At 43.7% G+C, this 14,943-nt stretch overlaps 1 long non-coding RNA gene across 1 annotated transcript in view; it reads right to left on the bottom strand.

Moving 5' to 3' along the window:
- Positions 1-13,039, bottom strand: part of LOC308611479 — a 678,306-nt gene extending 665,267 nt beyond the window's left edge. The window contains exon 1 of the long non-coding RNA XR_014014913.1: positions 12,992-13,039. This is a non-coding gene — a long non-coding RNA (uncharacterized lncRNA). The remainder of the gene's footprint in view (positions 1-12,991) is intronic.
- Positions 13,040-14,943: the final 1,904 nt, after the last annotated feature.

Here is a 14,943-nt window from a genome sequence, read left to right as displayed (position 1 = left end):
ATCAGAGTGCTCCACAATCTTGTCATCACAATGCTCCATAAACCTTGTCATCGCAATGCTCCATGCACTTCTCATCAAAATGCTCTCTCACCATTGACATCACAATGTTACATCACTATTCGTCACAATACTCCCTCACCCCTGGCATCACAATGTTCCATAACTCCTGTCATCAAAATGCTACATGCATTATCATCACAATTTTCGATGAACCCTGACAACACAGTGTTCCATCACCCCTGTCATCAAAATGCTCCATGACCCTTTTAATCAAATTGCTCCATGACCCTGTCATCAAAATGCTCCCTGCCCTTCTCATCACAATGCACAACACACTTGTCATCAAAATGCTCCATGACATTTGTCATCACAAAGATCCATGACGCTTGGGATCACAGTGCTCCATGTCATTGTCATCACGATGCTCCATGAACGCTCTCATCACATTGCTCCATGCCCTTGTCAACACAAAGCTCCATGACACATGTCATCAGAATGCTCCATGGCCTTCTCCTCACAATGCACCACGCCCTTGCCATCACAATGCTCCATTACCCCTGTCATAACAATGCTCCATGACTCCTGCCATCACGATGTTCCATGGCCTTGTCATTACAATGCTCCAAGACCCCTCTAATCACAATGCTCCATGCCCCTTTTCATCTCAATGATCCATGAACCCTTTCATCACAATGCACCATGCCCATCATCATAATGCTTCATGCTATTGTCATCACAATGAAATCAAAATGCTCCATGACCTCTGTCATAACAATGCTCCAAACCCTTGTGATCACAATATTCCATAACACTTGTCATCACAATGTCCCATGACTCTCGTCATCACAATTATCCATGGTCTTCTCATCACAATGCTCCTTGACATTTGTCATCACAATGCTCCATACACTTGTCATCAAAATGATCCCTGACACTTGTTGTCTGTATGCTCCTTGTACCCTGTCATGACAAGGCTCCATGCCTTTTTCATCACAATGATCCATGCCCTTTTCATCACAATGCTCCATGACCCCTGTAATCACAATGCTCCATGCCCTTGTCATCACAAAGCTCAATGACGCATGTCATTAGAATGCTCCTTGGCCTTCTCCTCACAATGCTCCATGCCCATGTCATCACAATGTTCTAAGAACCCTGTAATCACAATGGTCCATGTCCCTTTTCTTCAGTATGCTCCATGAGATTTGTCATCACAAGGCTCCATGGTTTTCTCATCACAATGCTCCAGGACCTTGTCATCACAATGCTTCATGAGCTTGTCATGAAAATTCTCAATTGCCCTTGTCATCATAATGCTCCAAGCCCTAGTCATCACAATGCTCCATTATATTTGTCATCACAATCCTCCATTACATTTGGCATCACAATGCTCCCTGCCATTGTCATCGCTATGGACCATGACATATGTCATCACAATGCTCCCTGACACCTTTCTTCAAAATACTCCATGAACTTCTCATCAAAATGCTCCATGACCCCTGTCATCACAATGCTCCGTGACTCCAGGCATCACAATGCTTCATAACATTTGTCATCACAATGGTCCATGCCCGCGTCATCCCAAGGCTCTGTGACCTTTGTAACCACAATGCTCCATGATCTATTCATCACAATGCTCCGTGACACTTTTCATCACAATGCTCCATGCCTTTGTCACAACAATGCTCCATGACCCTTGTCATCACAATATGCCACGCACTTTTCATCACAACGGTCCACAAATTTTTCATCGCAATGCTCCATAAAACTTGAAATCACAATGCTCCTTTCCCTTATCATCACAATGCTCCATTACCCCTATCATAACAATGATCCATGACCCCTGCCATCACAATGTTCCACGACCTTGTCATCACAAGGCTTCAAGACACTTGTCATCACAAAGCTCCAAGACCCCTGTAATCACAATGCTCCATGCCCTTGTCATCACAAAGCTCCATGACACATGTCATCAGAATGTTCCATGGCCTTCTCTTCAAAATGCTCCATGCCCTTGTCATCACAGTGCTCCAAGACCCCTGTAATCACAATGCTCCATGCCCCATTTCATCAGTATGTTCCATGAGATTTGTCATCACAAGGCTCCATGGTTTTCTCATTACAATGCTCCAGAACGTTGTCATCACAATGCTTCACGACATTGCCATGAAAATTCTCAATTGCCCTTGTCATCTTAATGCTCCAAGCCCTAGTCATCACAATGCTCCATTATTATGTCATCACAATCCTCGATTACATTTGGCCTCACAATGCTCCCTGCCATTGTCATCGCAATGGACCATGACATATGTCATCACAAAGCTCCCTGACACCTATCTTCACAATACTCCATGACCTTCTCATCACAATGCTCCATGCCCTTGTCATCACAATGCTCCATGGCACCTGTCATCCCAATGTTCCGTGACTCCAGGCATCAAAATGCTTCATAACATTTGTCATCACAGTGGTCGATGCCCGCGTCATCACAAGGCTCTGTGACCATTGTAATGACAATGCTCCATGATCTTTTCATCACAATGCTCCGAGACCCTTATCATCACAAGGCTACATGCCTTTGTAAGAAAAATGCTCCATGACCCCTCTCATGACACTTGTCATCACAATTCTGCATGCACTTGTCAGCACCATGCTCCCTGACGCTTGTCATCACAATGCTCCAAGCCATTGTCATCACAGTGCTCCATGACCTTTGCATCAGAATCCTCCATGACACCTGTCTTCACAATACTGCATGACCTGGTCATCACAATGCTCCATACACTTGTCATCACAATGCACCATTCCAACTGTCATCACAATAATCCATGAAACTTATTAGACCAATGCTCCATGCCCTTGTGATCACAATGCTCCATGCCCTTGTTATCACAATGCTCCATGAGCACTGTCATCACAATGCTCCGTGACTCCAGTCATCACAATGCTTCATGACCTTTGTCATCACAATGGTCCATGCCCTCGTCATCAACAGTCTCTGTGACCTTTTTAACCACCATGCTCCGTGAACTTTTCATCTCAATGCTCTTTGACCCTTGTCATCACTATGCTCTATGCCTTTCTCAGCACAATGCTCCATGACACTTGCCATCACAATGCTCCATGAGCTTGTCAGAACAATGCTCCATGACACATGTCATCACAATGCACCATTCGATTGTCATCAGAGTGCTGCACAATCTTGTCATCACAATGCTCCATAAACCTTGTCATCACAATGCTCCATGCACTTCTCATCAAAATGCTCTCTCACCATTGATATCACAATGTTACATCACTATTCGTCACAATACTCCCTCACCCCTGGCATCACAATGTTCCATAACTACTGTCATCAACATGCTACATGCATTATCATCACAATATTCAATGACCCATGACAACACAATGTTCCATCACCACTGTCATCAAAATGCTCCATTATCCTTTTCATCAAATTGCTCCATGACCCTGTCATCAAAATGCTCCCTGCCCTTCTCATCACTATGCACAACACACTTGTCATCAAAATGCTCCATGACCTTTGTCATCACAAAGATCCATGACGCTTGGGATCACAGGGCTCCATGTCATTGTCATCACGATGCTCCATGAACGCTCTCATCACATTGCTCCGTGACCCCTGTCATCACAATGCTCTGTGACTCCAGTCATCACAATGCTTCATAACATTTGTCATCACAGTGTTCCATGCCTGCGCCATCACAAGGCTCTGTGACCTTTGTAACCACAATGCTCTATGAAATTTCCATCACAATGCTCCGTGACCCTTGTCATCACAATGCTCCACTCCTTTGTCAGAAAAATCCTCCATAACCCTTGTCATCACAAAGTGCCACGCGCTATTTATCACAACGGTCCACAAATTTGTCATGGCAATGCTCCATAAAGCTTGTAATCACAATGCTCCATGGCTTTCTCATCACAATGCTCCATTACACCTGTCATAAGAATGCTCCATGACCCCTGCCATCACATTGTTCCATGGCCTTTTCATCACAAGGCTCCATGACACATGTCATCAAAATGCTACAATACCCCTGTAATCACAATGCTCCGTGCCCTTGTCATCACAAAGCTCCATGACACATGTCATCATAATGTTCCATGGCCTTCTCATCAAAATGCTCCATGCCCTTGTCATCACAATGCTCCCAGACCACTGTAATCACAATGTTCCATGCCCCTTTTCATCTCAATGCTCCATGAACCCAGTCATCACAATGCATCATGCCCATCATCATAATGCTTCCGGCTACTGTCACCACAATGAAATCAGAATTCTCCATGACCTCTGTCATCACAATGCTTCATGAAACCTGTCATCACAATACTCCATGAACAAATTCATCCCAATGCTCCTTAACCCTGTCATCACAATGCATCATGCCCATCATCATAAGGCTTCTGGCTACTGTCACCACAATGAAATCAAAATTCTCCATGACCTCTCTCATCACAATGCTTCCAGACCTCTGTCATCACAATATTCCATTACCATTGTCATCACAATCCTCCATGAATCTTGGGATCACATTGTTTCATGCCCTAGTCATCACAATGCTCCATACTCCTTGAAATCAAAATGTTCCATGACCTCTGTCATCACAATGCTCCAAACCCTTGTAATCACAAAGTACCATAACACTTGTCATCACAATGCTCCATGATGCCTGTCATCACAATACTCCATGCCCTTTTCATCACAATGCTCCATGAAGTTTGTCATCACAATTCTGAATACACCTGTCATCACAATGCTCCCTGACACTTGTCTTGTGAATGCTCCTTGAACCCTGTCACGAAAAGGATACAAGCCTTTTTCATCACAATGCCCCATGCAGTTTTCATCACAATGCTCCATGCCATTGTCATCAAAATACACCACAAGCTTGTCATCAGAATGCCCGTGACCCTTATCATCACAATTCTCCATGCACTTTTCAGCACAATGCTCCCTGACCCTTGTCATCACAATGGCCCAAGCATTTGTCATCACAATGCTCCATTACCTTTGTCATCAGAATCCTCCATGACACTTGGCATCACAATGCTCCATGCCCTTGTCATCACAATGGGCCATTCCAACTGTCATCACAATAATCCATGAAATTTATTAGACCAATGCTCCATGCCCTTTTCATCACAATGTGCCATTCCAACTGTCATCGCAATAATCCATTAAACTTATTAGACCAATGCTCCATGTTCTTGTTATCACAATGCTCCATGCCCTTGTTATCACAATGCTCCATGAGCCTGGTCATCACAGTGCTCCGGGACTCCAGTCATCACAATGCTTCATGACATTTGTCATCACAATGGTGCATGCCCTCATCATCAACATTCTCTGTGACCTTTTTATCCACAGTGCTCCATGAACTTTTCATCACAAAGCTCTTTGATCCTTTTCATCACAATGCTCTATGCCTTTCTCAGCACAATGCTCCATGACACTTGTCATCTCAATGCTCCATGCGCTTATCAAAACAATGCTCCACGACACATGTCATCACAATGCACCATGTACATGTCATCACAGTGCTCCACAATCTTGTCATCACAGTGCTCCATAAACCTTGTCATCACAATGCTCCATGCACTTCTCATCAATATGCTCTCTCACCACTGATATCACAATGTTCCATCACTATTCGTCACAATTATCCTTCATCCCTGTAATCACAATGTTCCACGACTCCTGTCATCACAGTGCTGCATGCACTTATCATCACAATGTTCGATGACCTATGACATCACAATGTTCCATAAGCCATGTCATCAAAATGCTCCATGACCATTTTCATCAAATGGCTCCATGTCCCCTGACATCACAATGCTCCATACCCCTTGTCATTACAGTGCTCCATGATGCTTGTCATCACAGTTATCCATGGTCTTCTCATCACAATACTCCAGGGTGTTGCCATCACAATGCTCCATGCCCTGGTCATCACAATGCTCCATGTTCCCTGTCATCACAATTCTCCACGTCCTTGGCATCACTATGTTCCATGACACTTCTCATCAGAGTGTTACATGCTTTGTCAGCATAATACCCCACAAGCTTGTCATCAGCATTCTCCATGCCCCTTGTCATCACAATTCTCCACGTGCTTGTCATCACAATGCTCCATGACAGTTCTCATCAAAATGTTTCATGCTTTTGTCATTACAATTCTCCATGCACATGTCATCGCAATGCCCCAAGTCCCCTGTCATAGCAAGCTCCATGCCTTTGTCATCACAATGCTTCACGAACTTTTCATCAAAATTCTCAATGGCCATTGTCATGACAATGCTCCATTACCCTTGTTATCACAATGCTCCATGCCCTTGTAATCACAAAGCTGAATGACGCATGCCATCAGAATTCTACTTGGACTTCTCCTCACAATGATCCATGCCCTTGTCATCACAATGTTCCAAGACCCCTGTATTCTCAATGCTCCATGCCCCTTTTCATCAGTATGCTCCATGAGACTTGTCATCACAAGGCTCCATGGATTTGTGATCACAATGACCAGGACTTTGTCATCACAATGCTTCACGACCATGTCATGAAAATTTTCAATGGCCCTTGTCATCATAATGTTCCAAGCCCCAGTCATCACAATTCTCCATTATATTTGTCATCACAATCCTCCAATACATTTGGAATCAAAATTATCCATGCCATTGTCATCGCAATGGACCATGACATATATCATCACAATGCTCCCTGACACCTGTCTTCACAACACTCCATGACCTTCTCATCACAATGCTCCATGCCATTGTCATCACAATAAACCATGCACACTGTCATCACAGTAATCTATGAAACTTGTCAGACCAATGCTCCATGACCCTGTCATCACAATGCTCCATGCCCTTGCCATCACAATGCTCCATGAACCCTGTCATCACAATGCTCCGTGACTCCAATCATCACAATGCTTCATAACGTTTGTCATCACAATGGTCCATGCCCGCATCATCACAAGGCTCTGTGACCATTGTAACCACAATGCTCTATGAACATTTCATCAAAATTCTCTGTGACCCTTGTCATCACAATTCTCCATGTCTTTGTCAGAACAATGCTCCATGACCATTGTCATCACAATGTGCCACGCACATTTCATCACAATGGTCCACAACCTTGTCATTGCAGTGCTCCATAAACCTTGTAATCACAATGGTCCATGCACTCCTCATCAAAATGCTCTCTTAACAGAGATATCACAATGTTCCATCACTAGTCATTACAATACTCCCTCACCCCTGTAATCACAATGTTCCATGACCCTGTCATCACAATGCTACATCCCCTTATCATCACAATGTTCCATGACCCCTGACATCACTCTATTCCATAACCCCTGTCATCAAAATGCTCCATGACCCTTTTCATCCCAAACCTCCATGACCCCTGACGACACAATGTTCTATAACCCCTGCCATCAAAAGGTTCCATTACAGTTTTTATCAAATTGTTGCATGACTCTGTCATCAAAATGCTCCCTGCCCTTCTCATCACAATGCACCATGCCCTTGTCATCAAAATGCTCCATGAGTTGTCATCACAAACCTCCATGACCCTTGGCATCACAATGCTCCATGTCATTGTCATCACAATGCTCCATGAACACTCTCATCACATTGCTCCATGACCTTGTCATCACAAAGCTGCATAACACTTGTCATCACAATGCTCGATGCCCTTCTCATCACAATGCTCCGTGCCCTTTTCATTACAATCCTGCATGACCAATGTATCATAGTGTTCTGTACCTTGTCATCACAATGCTCCATGCCCACTCTCATCACAATAATCCATGAAACATTTCAGACCAATGTTCCATGCCCTTCTCATCACAATGCTCCATTACCTCTGTCATAACAATGCACCATGACCCCTGCCATCACAATTCTCCACAGCCTAGTCATCACAAGGTTCCATGACACTTGTCATCACAATGCTGAAGAGCCCTGTAATCACAGTGCTCCATGTCCTTGTCATCACAAATCTCCATGACGCATGTCATCAGAATGTTCCATGGATTTCCCATCACAATGCTCCATGCCCTTGTCATCAGAATGCTCCAAGACCCCTGTAAACACAATGCTCCATGCCACTTTTCATCTCAATGCTCCATGAACCCTGTCATCACAATGCACCATGCCCATCATCATAATGCTTCATGCTATTGTCATCACAATGAAATCAAAATGCTCCATGACCTCTGTCATAACAATGCTCCAAACCCTTGTGATCACAATATTCCATAACACTTGCCATAACAATGCCCCATGACGGTCGTCATCACCGTTATCCATGGTCTTCTCATCACAATGCTCCATGAACTTTGTCATCATAATGCTCAATACATTTGTCATCAAAATGTTCCCTGACACTTGTTGTCTGTATGCTCCTTGAACCTTGTCATGACAGGTCTCCATTCCTTTTTCATCAAAATGATCCATGCCCTTTCATCACAATGTTCCAAGACGCCTGTAATTACAATGCCCCATGCCCTTCTCATCACAAAGCTCAGTGACACATGTCATCAGAATGCTCCGTGGCCTTCTCCTCACAATGATGCATGCCCTTGTCCTCACAAGGTGCCAAGACCCCTGTAATCACAATGCTCCATGCCCCTTTTCATCACTATGCTCCATGATAATTGTCATCACAAGGCTCCATGATTTTCTCATCACAAGGTTCCAGGACCTTGTCATCACAATGCTTCACGACCTTGTCATGAAAATTCTCAATGGCCCTTGTCATCATAATGCTACAAGCCCTAGTCATCACAATGCTCCATTATATTTGTCATCACAATCCTCCATTAAATTTGGCATCACAATACTCCCTGCCATTGTCATGGCAATGGACCATGACATATGTCATCACAATGCTCCCTGACACCTGTCTTCTCCATACTCCATGACCTTCTCTTCACAATGTTCCATTCGCTTGTCATGACAATGCTCCATGACTTGTCATCACAAAGCGCCATGACCCATGACCCATGTATCACACTGTTCTGTGCCCTCATCATCACAATGCTCCATGCGACTCTCTTCACAATAATCCATGAAATATTTCAGAGCAATGCTCCATGCCCTTCTCATCAAAATGCTCCATTACCCCTGTCATAACAATGCTCCATGAACCCTGCTATCACAATGTTACACGGCCTTGTCATCACAAGGCTCCATGACTCATGTCATCACAATGATCAAGACCACTGTAATCGCAATGCTCCATGCCCTTGTCATCACTAACCTCCATGACGCATGTCATCAGAATGTTCCATGGCCTTCACATCACAATGTTCCAAGCCCTTGTCATCACAATACTCCAAGACCCCTGTAATCACAATATGTTATGCCCCTTTTCATCTCAATGCTCCATGAACCATGTCATCACAATGCATCATGCCCAATATCATAATGCTTCATGCTATTGTCATCACAATGAAATCAAAATGCTCCATGACCTCTGTCATCATAATGCTCCGAACCCTTGTGATCACAATGTTCCATAACACTTATCATCACAACACCCCATGATGCTCATCATCAACATTATCCATGGTCTTCTCATCACAATGCTCCATGACCTTTGTCATCACAATGTTCAATACACTTGTCATCACAATGCTCCCTGACACTAGTCGTCAGTATGCTCCTTGAACCCTGTCATGACAAGGCTCCATGCCTTTTTCATCACAATGATCCATGCCCTTGACATCACAATGCTCCAAAAACGCTGTAATCACAGTGCTCCATGCCCCTTTTCAACCAAATTATCCATGAGATTTCTCATCAAAAGTCTCCATGGTCTTCTCATCACAATGCTCCAGGACCTTGTCATCACCATGCTTCATTCCCTTGTCCTAGCAATGCTCCATGACCACACTCATCTCAATACTCCATGAATATTTTTAGCCGAATGCTCCATGACCTTATCATCACAATGTTCCATGACCAATATCATCACTATTCTCGATGACCAGAGTCATCACAACAGTCCATGACACCTGACAACACAATGATCAGGGACTCTTGTCATCCCAAATCTCCATTCCCTTGACATCATAATGCTCCATGACCCCTGTCTTCACAATACTCCATGAACATTTTCAGCCGAATGCTCCATGACACCTGCCATCACAATGTTCAACGGCCTTGTCATCACAAGGCTACATGACACTTGTCATCACAATGCTTAAGACACCTGTAATCACATTGCTCCATGCCCTTGTCAACCCAATGCTCCATGACCCCTGTATTCACAATGCTCCATGAGCTTGTCATCACAGTGCTCCGTGACACCTGTCATCACAATGTTCCATGCCTTTGTCAGCAAAATGCTATATGACCTTGTCATTACAATGCTCTATGTGCTTGTCATCACAATACTCCATTACCATTGTCATCACAAACCTCCATGAACCTTGGAATCACATTGTTTCATGCCCTTGTCATCACAATGGTCCATGCTCCTTGAAATCAATATGATCCATCACCTCTGTCATCACAATGCTCCAATCCCTTGTGATCACAATGTTCCATGGCCTTTGTCATCACAATTCTCAATACACTTGTCATCACAATGCTCCCTGACACTTGTCGTCAGAATGCTCCTTGAACCCTGTCACAAAAAGGCTCCATGCCTTTTTCATCACAATGCCCCATGCCGTTTTCATCACAATGCTCCATGCCATTGTCATCAAAATACTCCACAAGGTTTTCATCAGAATGTTCCATGACCCTTGTCATCAAAAATCTTCATGCACATGTCAGCACAATGCTCCCTGACCCTTGTCATCACAATGCTCCAAGCCATTGTCATGACAATGCTACATTACCTTTGTCATCAGAATCCTGCATGACACTTGGCATCACAATGCTCCATGCTATTGTCATCACAATGGGCCATTACATATGTCATCACAATGCTCCCTGACACCTCTCTTCACAATACTGCATGACCTGGTCATCACAATGCTCCATGCCCTTGTCATCACAAGGCGTCATTCAAACTGTCATCGCAATAATCCAAGAAACTTATTAGACAATGTTCCATGCACTTGTTATCGCAATGATCCATGACCCTGTCATCACAATGCTACGTGACTCCAGGCATCACAATGCTTCATGACCTTTGTCATCACAATGGTCCATGTCCTCGTCATCAACAGTCTCTGTGACCTTTTTAACCACAGTGCTCCATGAACTTTTCATCACAATGCTCTTTGACCCTTGTCATCACAATGCTCTATGCCTGTCTCAGCCCAATAATCCAAGACCCTTGTCATCACAATGCTACAGGTGCTTGTCAGCACAATGCTCCATGACACATGTAATCACAATGCACCATGCGCTTGTCATCACAGTGTTCCACAATCTTGTCATCACAATGCTCCATAAAACGTGTCATCACAATTCTCCATGCACTTCTCATCAAAATGCTCTGTCACCACTGATATCACAATGCTACATAAATATTTGTCACAATAGTCCCTCAACCCTGTCATCACAATATTCCATGACCCATGTCATCACAATGCTACATGCACATATCATCACAAAGTTCGATGACCCCTGACATCACAATGTTCCATAACACCTGCCATCAAAATGCTCCATGACCCTTTTCATCAAAAAGCTCCATGACCCGTGACATCACAATGTTCCATAACACCTGTCATCAAATTGTTCCATGACACTTTTCATCAAATTGCTCCATGACCCTGTCATCACAATGCTCCCTGCCCTTCTCATCACAATGCTCAACGACCTGGCAATCAAAATGCTCCATGACATTTGTCATCACAAAGATCCATGACCCTTGTCATCACAGTGGTCCATATCATTGTCATCACAATGCTCCATGAACACTCTCATCACATTGCTTCATGCCTTTGTCATCACAAAGCTCAATGACACATGTCATCAGAATGCTACACGGCCTTCCCATCACAGTGCTCCATTACACCTGTCATAAGAATGCTCAATGACCCCTGTCATCACAATGTTCCATGGCCTTGTCATCACAAGGCCCCATGACACTTCTCATCACAATGCTCCAAGACCCATGTTATCACAATGTTCCATGCCCCTTTTCATCTAAATGATCCATGAACCCAGTCATCACAATGTTCCAAACCCTTGTGATCACAATATTCAATAACTCTTGTCATCAAAATGCCGCATGATGATCGTCATCACAGTTATCCATGGTCTTCTCATCACAATGCTCCATGATATTGTCATCACAGTGCTCAATACACTTGTCATCCAAATGCTCCCTGACACTTGTTGTATGTATGCTCCTTGAACCCTGTAATGACAAGGCTCCATGCCTTTTTCATCACAATGATCCATGCCTTTTTCATCACAATGCTCTAAGACCCCTGTAATCATAATTCTCCATGCCCTTGTCATCACAAAGCTCAATGAAGCATATCATTAGAAAGCTGCTTGGCATTCTCCTCACAATGCTCCATGCCCTTGTCATCACAATGTTCCAAGACCTCTGTAATCACAATGCTCCCTGCCCCTTCTCATCAGTATGCTCCATGAGATTTGTCATCACAAGGCTCCATGGTTTTCTCATGACAATGCTTCAGGACCTTGTCATCACAATGCTTCATGACCTTGTCATGAAAATTATCAATGGCCCTTGTCATCATAATGCTTCAAGCCCTAGTCATCACAATGCTCCATTATATTTGTCATGACAATCCTCCATTATATTTGGCATCACAATATTCCCTATCATTGTCTTCGCAATGGACCATGACATATGTCATCACAATGCTCCCTGACACATTTCTTCAAATACTCCATGACTTTCTCATCACAATGCTCCATGCCCTTGTCATCACAATGCTCCATGACCTTGTCATCACAATGCTCCATGCCCTTGTTATCACAATGCTCCATGACCCCTGTCATCACAATGATCCGTGACTCCAGTCATCACAATGCTTCATGACCTTTGTCATCACAGTTGTCCATGCCCTAGTCATCAACAGTCTCTGTGACGTTTTTAACCACAATGCTCCATGAAATTTTCATCACAATGCTCTTTGACCCTTGTCATCACAATTCTCTATGCCTTTCTCAGCACAATGCTCCATGACCCTTGTCATCACAATGCTCCATGCGCTTGTCAGCACAATGCTCCATGACACATGTCATCACAATGCGCCATGTGCTTGTCATCATAGTGCTCCACAATCTTGTCATCACAATGCTCCATACACCTTGTCATCACAATGCTCAATGCACTTCTCATCAAAATGCTCTCTCACCACGCATATCACAATGTTACATCACTATTCATCACAAAACTCCCTCACCACTGTCGTCACAATGTTCCGTGACTCCTGTCATCACAATGGTACATGCACTTATCATCACAATGTTCGATGACCCCTGACATCACAATGTTCCATAACCACTGTCATCAAAATGCTCCAAAACCCTTTTCATCAAAATGCTCCATGACCCCTGACATCACAATGTTCCATAACCCCTGTCATCAAAATGTTCCATGACAATATTCATCAAATTGCTCCATGACCATGTCATCACAATGCTCCCTGCCCTTTTCATGACAATGCACAACGCCTTTGTCATCAAAATGCTCCATGACTTTTGTCATCACAAAGAACCTTGACCCTTGGCATCACAATGCTCCATGTCATTGTCATCACAATGCCCCATGAATGCTCTCATCACATTGCTCAATGCCCTTGTCATCAAAAAGCTCCATGACACATTTCATCAGAATGTTCCATGGCCTTCTCAACACAGTGCTCCATTACACCTGTCATAAGAATGCTCCATGACACGTGCCATTACGATGTTCCATGGACTTGTCATCACAAGGCTGCATGACCCTTCTCATCACAATGCTCCAAACCCATGTTATCAAAATGTTCCATGCCCCTTTTCATCTAAAAGATCCATGAACCCTGTCATCACAATGTTGCAAACCCTTGTGATCACAATATTCCATAACTCTTGTCATCACAATGCCCCATGACGATCGTCATCACAATTATCCATGGTCATCACATCATAATGCTCCATGACCTTTGTCATCACAATGCTCAGTACACTTGTCATCAAAATGCTCCCTGACACTTGTTGTCTGTATGCTCCTTGAACCCTGTCATGACAAGGCTCCATGCCTTTTTCATCACAATGATCCATGCCTTTTTCATCACAATGCTCTAAGACCACTGTAATCATAATACGCCATGCCCTTGTCATCACAAAGCTCAATGACACATATCATTAGAATGCTGCTTGGTCTTCACCTCACCATGCTCCATGCCCTTGTCATCCCAATGCTCCATGACCCCTGTATTCACAATGCTCTGTGACGCTTGTCATCACAGTGCTCCATGACACCTGTCATCACAATGCTCCATGCCTTTGTCAGCAAAATGCTACATGACCTTTTCATTACAATGCTCTATGTGCTTGTCATCACAATACTCCAATGCTATTTTCATCACAATCCTCCATGAACCATGGGATCACATTGCTTCATGCCCTTGTCATCAGAATGCTCCATGCTCCTTGAAATCAAAATGATCCATGACATCTCTCATCATAATTCTCCAAACTCTTGTGATCACAGTATTCCATAACACTTGTCTTCACAATGCTCCTTGCTGCCTGTCATCACAATACTCCATGCCCTTGTCATCACAATGCTCCATGACCTTTGTCATCACAATGCTCCAAACCATTGTCATCACAATGCTCTATTTCCATTGTCATCAGAATCCTCGATGACACTTGGCATCACAGTGCTCCATGCCATTGTTGTCATCGGGCCATTACATATGTCATCACAATGCTCCCTGAAACTTGTCGTCAAAATGCTCATTGAGCCCTGTCACGAAA

Source organism: Mesoplodon bidens (assembly GCF_964165515.1).
Source record: "Mesoplodon bidens genome assembly, contig: HAP1_SCAFFOLD_43, whole genome shotgun sequence".
NCBI lineage: Eukaryota > Metazoa > Chordata > Mammalia > Artiodactyla > Ziphiidae > Mesoplodon > Mesoplodon bidens.
The sequence above is the reverse complement of the archived record's forward strand: the minus strand, read 5'-3'. Positions and strand labels throughout refer to the sequence as shown.